Below are 8,441 nucleotides of genomic sequence, written 5' to 3'. Positions count from 1 at the left end.
ATATCCAATAATAAGGGGTTGTTTCAGGAAAATACAGAGCATTTATGTTTTGGAAGGTTATGCAGCTATTAAAAAATCATAATATAAAAACAATATTTAGGGGCACCTGGGTGGCTCAGTGGGTTAAACCCTCTGCCTTCAGCTCAGGTCATGATCTCAGGGTCCTGGGATCGCTGCTCAGCAGGGAGCCTGCTTCCTCCTCTCTTTGTCTGCCTCTCTGCCTACTTGTGATCTGTCTGTCAAATAAATAAATAAAATCTTTAAAAAAAACAATATTTAGTGATCTGGGAAATGTTTGGAATATACTAAGTGAAAATGGGATTCTGAAATAATGTATAATGTAACCAGTCTCCTTTGCAAAAACATCTATCAGAAAAAAGCAGTTTATAAATATGTGTTTATCATATGTGTCTACATTTGTATGCATAAGATGCGTGTGTGTTTTATAATATCTAATATTATATACAATCATATACATGTTTCCTCTCCACACATATAATCTATACACATTTATAATCCTTATATGTGTAGCTGATGGGAAGACAGCATGAGGCTTCCTGTAGGCATCTGCAATGCCTTGTAATCATAAAAAAGAAAATATTCTGAAAACATTGGCCCAGTGGCATTCCAGACCTGCCTACACTGAAGCCTGAGTCCTATCACAGTGGCAAGAATCGTCGGGAACCTGTCTCAGGGCTTGGGAAAGTTAGGACCAAGCATAGGAGCCAGGTTTCTGCCCCAATTCCCCCTGGCATGTCACGAGACGTTTGTGGCTTTCATACAATTATGCTTTCATACAATTACGCTGGACGGTTTCTTGCCCTCGAGGGTCACTGTCGTAAGGAAGAAGTGCGGACAAGGTCTTTCCTGACCTCTTTTTGGGGAACTTTGAGTCCATCGTTGGACAATTGTGCCCTCATGTGGCCGGTCTTGAGTACAGCTGTCTGTCCTCTGCAAGGAAAATGACCTGAGGAAGAGATGGTCTATGGGCTCAGGACAGGAGACCCCACAGTGTACAAGCATTCCCAAAGGGACATGCTAAGTACGGGATTCTAGGAATTATAATGCATCTCCCCCTCGAAATGATAAACATTAGCTCGAGAGCCAGCCTCCTGTCAAATCCTAGTGAACCTTTACACACGGTAGTAATCTCGGCTTCCTGCCCTGTAGGAGTGCTGTTTAGTAGTTCCAAAAGTCTCCAAATATTTGAGGTCGCCAACACAATGTTTTTATTGGCCTTGGTGTTTCTTCCACTTGAATTTCCTTACTCAACTTGCTGCTTCTCTGTGTCATTTCTACTCATTCACCAAGACCCCCCAATAATATCCCCAAACCACGTTAAGCCAGGTCCCTCCTCGGGCTCTCACGGGGCTTTAAATTTTCTCTGCAGAGCACTAGTACGCCCAGCTTTGCTTAGCCATGAGCAGTTTGGATGCACGGCAGCCCCACGAGGACAGAGGGCTCCCATTCCAGTGGCATAACCTTCACACCAACATGGTGCCCGGCATAGAACAGGGGATTCTAGATACACATTGCAATAGCATATTCTTTCTGTCCAGTGCTCTTGGGACCAGATGTGGCACAGGAAGGACAAGCATCTTACCCCAGTTATAGACATAAGTGCTAGTCCCTGAAACTAGCCAGCTACTGAGTAAACACCGAGCTTGTTTGCACAGGGACTCAGCAATCTCCCATCTGCTTACAGCCTGGCAATGCCCAGCCACCGGGATCTCACGTGAACCCTGAGGTAGGTAGGCATCAGCATTAGGCAAGCCTCAGTTTCCCCAGCATCATGGACTCATTGGCAGGATGTCTTCTTTATCCTCGCATACCCGGAGCATGCTCTGCATCTTGGGAGCGGGCAGGAAAACCGTCTCCTACTCATCCCAGGCGATTCGCTACTCCCTCCTTTCTGCTTCTGGAGTGACCGTCCTGCTCTCGGCTGCTTGGTCGCCTTCTGCATATCCACAATGTTTTCCCAGGCTCATGGCATGTCCTGTACCCCTGCCCACAGACGAGGCGCACCCACTCTCCACCAGAGTCTGGGAGCAGAAGGTGACCAGTTGTCTGATAAGTAGATTCCTCTGTTCCTGTGACATGGGTCGGTGTCCTGGGACAGGCTCAGCACATGCAGGGACTGTGACCTATTCCAGCCTGAAAGCCACGCGGAGCGCTTGCTGGGGGGCGGCCACCGCCATCCCGGTCAGACCCAGCCGTGAAGTCAGAACACATCTTCATTGCAGGAGCTGCTCCCTTTCCTGAACATTCCCACAGATGGCGGCTACAGGCCTTCCTAAAACTGTGCCAGAGCAGACCCCCCCAACCCCTCCCCCATCCCCTAGCGTCTGCTCTCCCACCCCCAGGCCCCGTGCATTTGGCTTCCAAAGAAAAATCACCATGGAACAGGCAGAGATTTCCAATCTCTGCCCAATACAGCCCTTGTTTTTCCCTGGGGAAAAAAATTATTTTTCATAAATGCCCACATTCATTTAATAAAGACTCTTTAAAGACTTTCTGTACGCCTCCTATAGGTCAGATACAGAAGTCTCTTGTGGCCTTAAAATGAGCTTCCATGAGACTCTGGAAATCCTCTGGAGACCATCACACCTGGTGAGTAAGAGAAGAGCCCCTCACGCCCTCCCTCACTGCTGGGCCATCGTCCTTGAGGTTTTGGTCAAGAGATGTCAAGATAATGAAAGTTCATGCCCTTTGGATCACCAACACTGTTTACAGTTTTTCTCTAAGAAGAATGACCACACAATCATAAAGTCTATGCAAAAGGGTGTATATTAAGCAGATGCTGAAAATAGTCCAAAAATAAAATAAAATAACCTAGAGGTAAACCCATGAAAGTTGGGTTTAAGTAGATCATGCTACAAATCTCCAGGGAAATATTATACTGCCCTGAAAAATAATCACCATGTACTTATATAAAGAGATGCCCGTGTGTATTGGATTGAATGTTATGTCCTCCCCACCCACCCCCATAAATTCACCTCATACCTACGAGTCTGACATTGTCCACAAATGAGATCTTTACGGACATCATCAATTTAAAATGAAGTCATACTGGACTAAGGAGGGTCCTAATCCAATGACTTGTGTTCCTCTAAGAAAAGGGACAGATATACAGACAAAACGCCCCGTGAAGAGGTAGACAGAGAGCTGAGCGAGGGGTCTGCAAGCCGAGGGTGACAGAGGACTGTCAGAATCCACCAGAAGTTTAGACAGAGGCATGAAGAGGTTCCTCCTCCAGGAGGAACCAACCCCGCCAGCACCTGGATCTCAGACTTGCCGCCACCAGATTGAGTGAGAATCAACAGTGGCCCCTGGTTCCTGCTACTTTGTTTCCGCAGCCCAGGAAACTAACCCACAGAGTAACTAGCAAAGCGGTCTGTCCTGTCCTGCACTCTATTATTTTATTTATGTAAAATGTTACATAAATTGGTGCCCATGTAGGGAAGCCTAGGTCTGGCACATTGATTTTGGTAGCCATCTCTGAGTAGTGAAATTGGGAATGATTTTTCTTTATTGTATTTTTTTCATGCTACTTAAATTTTTTACAAGAATCCTATTTAAAAAACAATGAAGTTGTGTTCACAAGGCAAACAGATGAACTTGTCTATTTTCTCGGTCTGCTATCACAAAATAGAGTGGGTTAAGCCACAGAACTTAATTTCTCATCATTCTGGAGCCTGGGAAGTCCAAGACCAAGAGAGTTTGGTTCTGGGAGAGAGCGCTCTTCCTGGCTTGGAGATGGCCGTTGTCTTGCTGGGTCCATATATGGCAGAGATGGAGAGCTCTGGTGTCTCCTCTTCTGCTAAGGACACCAGTTCTATCATGGGGCTCCTCGTGAGTTTGTCTGCAGCTAATTGCGTCCCCAAGGCCACATCTTCACGTGCCATCACAGTGAGGTTAGGGCTTCAGCATGTGAATTTTCACGGGACACAGACATTCGGTCCCCGACCAGCTATGTGTCCGGTGGATGGGAGGGAGGTACAGAGATCATCCGGTGATTCTCAGATGCAGGGAAGAAACTCTACAGTTTACAGCTGATCGTCTCCGTGTTCTTCGGGCTGAATAAGCTGCAGCAGACCGGTGCAGCATGGGGCTTGCTGGAGCCCCCAAGCTCCCGGGCTCTGCAGGTAGGTGGGGCCAGGCGCCTGCCCAAGCTCACTGGGATTTTAAGCCACTGAACTTTCAAAGCCTCAGTAACCTCCTCTGTACAATGAACAGAAAAACAGCTGTCTCCTAGGATATCCCAGCTGTCCAGTAAGTAATACATGAAAGAGGTTGCCATGGCTATGGGCAGATACGTTCTGTAAGGGAATACTAGAAGATATATCAGTTATTTGTGGTTGTTGAAAGGATCAGGCCATAAACAAAAATTCCCCCATCTGGGGGCCCCTGGATGGCTGAGGCGTGAAGCGTAAGCTCTCGGCTCAGGTCATGATCTTGGGGTCTTGGGATCAAACCCCATGTTGGGCTCCCTGCTTAGTGGGGAGCCTACTTCTCTGCTGTTCCCTCTGCTTCTGTGTTCACTCTCTCTCTCTCTCTCCCTCACTCTAATGAATAAATAAAATATCTTTTAAGAAATTCTCCATCCGGATGAGAAAACATTTCTGGCCGCCTGAGCCTGCTTCCTCACTTCTGCCCTGAGTTGGGGGAGAAGAAACACCAAAATATACATAGAGATAGAGAGAAAGATGCTAAATTTAACTCTCTTGGGACTTTAGTGATTTACTGATGATGCTTAGGTGCCAAGGAAAGAAGCAGGTGACACCAGCAGGACCTGCCACCGTCCTCATCATCACTCTTCCATCTTCAACCCAACAGGGAAGCTTGGATGCCCAGGTCGGCTGGTGGATGCCCCAGGTCCCACAGCTTTATTCATGAGGAACAGCCTGCAGCCAGCCTACATCCCCAAGCCACCTTGGAATTCAACAGCTAATAACACCCCATCCTTCCACCTGGCACTAGGAATCACCAGCTTCTCACTAGCTCGTGATCTGGGGGCACAGTGAACTCTGCAGTTCATAGTGATTCCTCTCAGTAAGTTTTAACTTTCCCAAACTTCCATATTGGAAAAGTGTAAGATTTGGGTACAAGGCATTGGAAATAATTCTTTGAGATGGTTCCTCAGTGAGTAATCTCCAAAGGCAATCATTCTAGAATATTCCATAGAAGGTTAGACTCATGCCTTGTAGCTCATGAGTGTCCCACCCCTTTGGCCCAGTGTAAGGTCTGTTCGCAGGAGAGAGCACCTCCCCTTCGTGCATCTCCTTCTGTGTCCTGAGATCTCTCACGTTCAGATGGTGGCTGTCTAACTTCATGTCCTCACCCCACACTCAGGGGGGACAGAGAACCAGTTCCCATTGTCCTCAGTTCCTATCTGACCTCATGCACTCGCTGGCACATGAAGCGTGAGTTGGGATCAGGGCTGACCTCAACTCCCCAGCCTGTTGACCACAGTATGTCTGAATTTCCAGAAAGTCTGGACTCAGCGACACCCACCAGACTGTAATGCAACCGTGCCCACCATTAGCCTCCGACGACTCTTCTAGAAATTCCGGTTTCACCAACACGCACCCTCCCTGTAAAGTCTATCCAGGAGCAGGGACCAGTCCCCTCTCACAGAATGAGGTGGAAATGACCGACAGCCGAACTCAGCCTGGCAAGTGTCTCCGTCTCTTCTGTTCTTGGGACTCTGCCCATGGCCTTGCCAGTCCCAGTGGGAAGGACTCGGGTCTTCAGGACAGCAGCTCCCTGGGAACAATCCAGAGCAGCTGGGGCTGGACCTGATGGGGTGTGACTCCAGCCAGCCAGAGCCCATGATCTGAAACTCTCCTCTAAAAGACACAATGGACAGGGCCTCCTGGAGGCTCAGTCGGATAAGCGTCCAACTCTGGATTTCAGCACAGGTCGTGATCTCAGGGTCTTGAGATCAAGCCCTGTGTCGGGCTCTGCACTGAGTGTGGAGTCTGCTTGAGATCCTCTCTCCCTCTGCCCCTCCCCTTGCTCTCCCTCTCTCTCTCGCTCTCTCTCTCTCTCCCTCTCTCTCAATAAATAAATAAATAAAATCTTTCATTATGTAAAAGATGCCATGATCCATCCTGCGGAGGCCCTCTGAGGGGTCTTGTTGCTGAGATCTCGAACCGCATCCCAATCTGCCTCCTCCCCCAGGAGGTTCTGAATCCCCGCTGTCCTGGTCGTCGCCGCCAGCCGTCCAGCTCGGTCTCATTGTCTCGGCATGAGCTGGCCAGCCTTGCCCGGGGTCTGCAGGCAGCCTCCGCGGGCCCATGCCTGCAGTGGCTTTCGGGCTCCCACCTGGCTTCTTTGCATTCGTGGGAGAATGAAACCCGGGGGAGGAGGTTGGCTGGAAGCCTCTGTCCGTGGACGCCTCCTGGCAACATTCCCCCCAGCCAACTCCCGTGTCTCATGTTGAATTCTTCTGCAATTTTCTCCGTGTTGTGGAAGAATTCCTGACTTTTAGTACCCAACGAAGAGTCCATTTGCTCCTTCTTTGCCAGTGGAAAAGACCTCGACGCCGTCCCGCATTAGCGATGTGTTTTAACAGGGTCTTGCTCTTCTCTGGGCCTCTCTTTTCTCATCTGTGAGATGGGGATGGTGATGCTTCCTACTTTGTTCACTTTATTGCGGTGCATAAGTGAGTTAATGGGCTTTAACAGGGCGAGGCTCACAGTAAGCGCTCAAGACACGTTGCTTGTTGTAATCACCGCCATCAGCGCGGTCCTCACGGGCTTCCTCTGCCCTCCCTTTCACCTGCTGCCGGTCCTCCAGACTGCGATACCCGCTGTCCAGCCCGAGGGTCGGTCTGGCAGACTCATTTATTTTCAGCCCTTGGGATGTCCCATGCCCGTGGCATTAACCTCTTGCAAGCAATCCCATCGATCGAGTGCCTCCCTTCTAAATTAACACCCAGCGTAAGAACCCCAAACCAACTGTGTTTCTTGCCTCATTGCCTGTTCCTGGCCTTTCAGTGGGTTTCGAGGTCTTGGTGAGCAAAGCCAGTCTCCCTCTGGGTTTGCCTGCCAAAAACACCAGCCGGCTCTCGCCAGAAGCAGTCCAAATGTCTACCTAATTTTTGTGAGCCAATTCTGTGTTGGGTCCATGCAGCACTCTCCAGACCATTCCCTCTCACGGTCCCCAAAGGAGGCCTCACCCAGGAACCGGCCTGGAGAACCTGGCCATGGCCCAGTCCCAGCACCTTCTCCGACCCCACCTTCACCCCGCAGATCAGGTGCTAAGATCCCGATCGCCTCCCTGTGCGAGAAGATGGTCAGTGCCTTCACTGACCGCGCCGAGGAGATCTGTGCTTCTTGGCTCCTTCTCCTCACAGTCTGGCTGCCACGTGATAGAGCCGGTCTTTGGCTCAGTTCTAGGGTATGAGGATATTCGAGAGCAATTAAGTGCCAATCTCGGTTCGCTATCCAGATGGTGCTTGCCATCCCCCAAAGTATGCTCAGAGCTAGAGCTCTCCCCACGAAGGCGGAGGGGGAGGAGGGTGCACCCTGCTGCAGCAGGGGCCTGGGGGGGGGGGGGGGTGTCGGTCGGTCAGGTGCATGCTTAGGTTCCTGGAAAATGTCCCATCGTTGTCTGCCTTCCTCTGGGCTTTAAAGGACAGCGTGGTATTCAAGTGGCTTTGCAAACATCCTTTCCAGAAGGACCTTGAGCAAGCAGAGGGACTGAGGGAGACACTGGGCAACAGACCAGACAGACTGTCCCCGACACCGGAGGCTGGATCTGCTCGGGTACGGTTAGTCTGATTTTAATGTGTGATATGCTTCTGCACTGGTGACCGACAGTGGCTGCCCAGGGCTACCACGGCTTCCCCAGTTCCTCCCTCTCAGGCCACCCTGACATTGTCTCCCTCTAGCACCACGACTCCTCAACAATTTAGGACAAATATTTGGCACAAGAGGGGCTGCCTCACCTCTGCCTCCATATGACCTCTGCTTCTTTCTGACTGCCAGGGACAGGATGTCCAGTATCTCGGCCACCATTGCTGCGGCGGCACCTGTCCACACAAGGAAGGCTAACTGGCAAGTTTGCTCCAGTCCCGTAGCATTATGAAAAACAAAACACACAGATCTAGGGGTTTTTGCTGAACGCCTTCCTCAAGTCGATCAAGATGGCAGCCAGATCCCCGGGCTACTAACCAGACTTGACCAGCGGGTCCAGAGCGTGCGGAAGACGGTGGGCACCACCCCCTCCAGGATCTCCTAGCGACCCTGCAAACGCATACTGGGGGAAGATACACCTGGTCGAGTCAAACCTCTTTTTGTTGAGAACAAGAACTTTTAAGAGATAAAAAGTGGAGGCATTTTTTTTTTTTTAATCTCAAGGGTAAAGGGAGATGGCTGTCATCACGGAGACATAAAACCTCAGGGACAAAGGAAGAGACACGGAGCCAGCCTTGG

This window comes from Mustela nigripes, chromosome 13 (genome assembly GCF_022355385.1).
Source record: "Mustela nigripes isolate SB6536 chromosome 13, MUSNIG.SB6536, whole genome shotgun sequence".
Taxonomy (NCBI): domain Eukaryota; kingdom Metazoa; phylum Chordata; class Mammalia; order Carnivora; family Mustelidae; genus Mustela; species Mustela nigripes.
The sequence above is the reverse complement of the archived record's forward strand: the minus strand, read 5'-3'. Positions refer to the sequence as shown.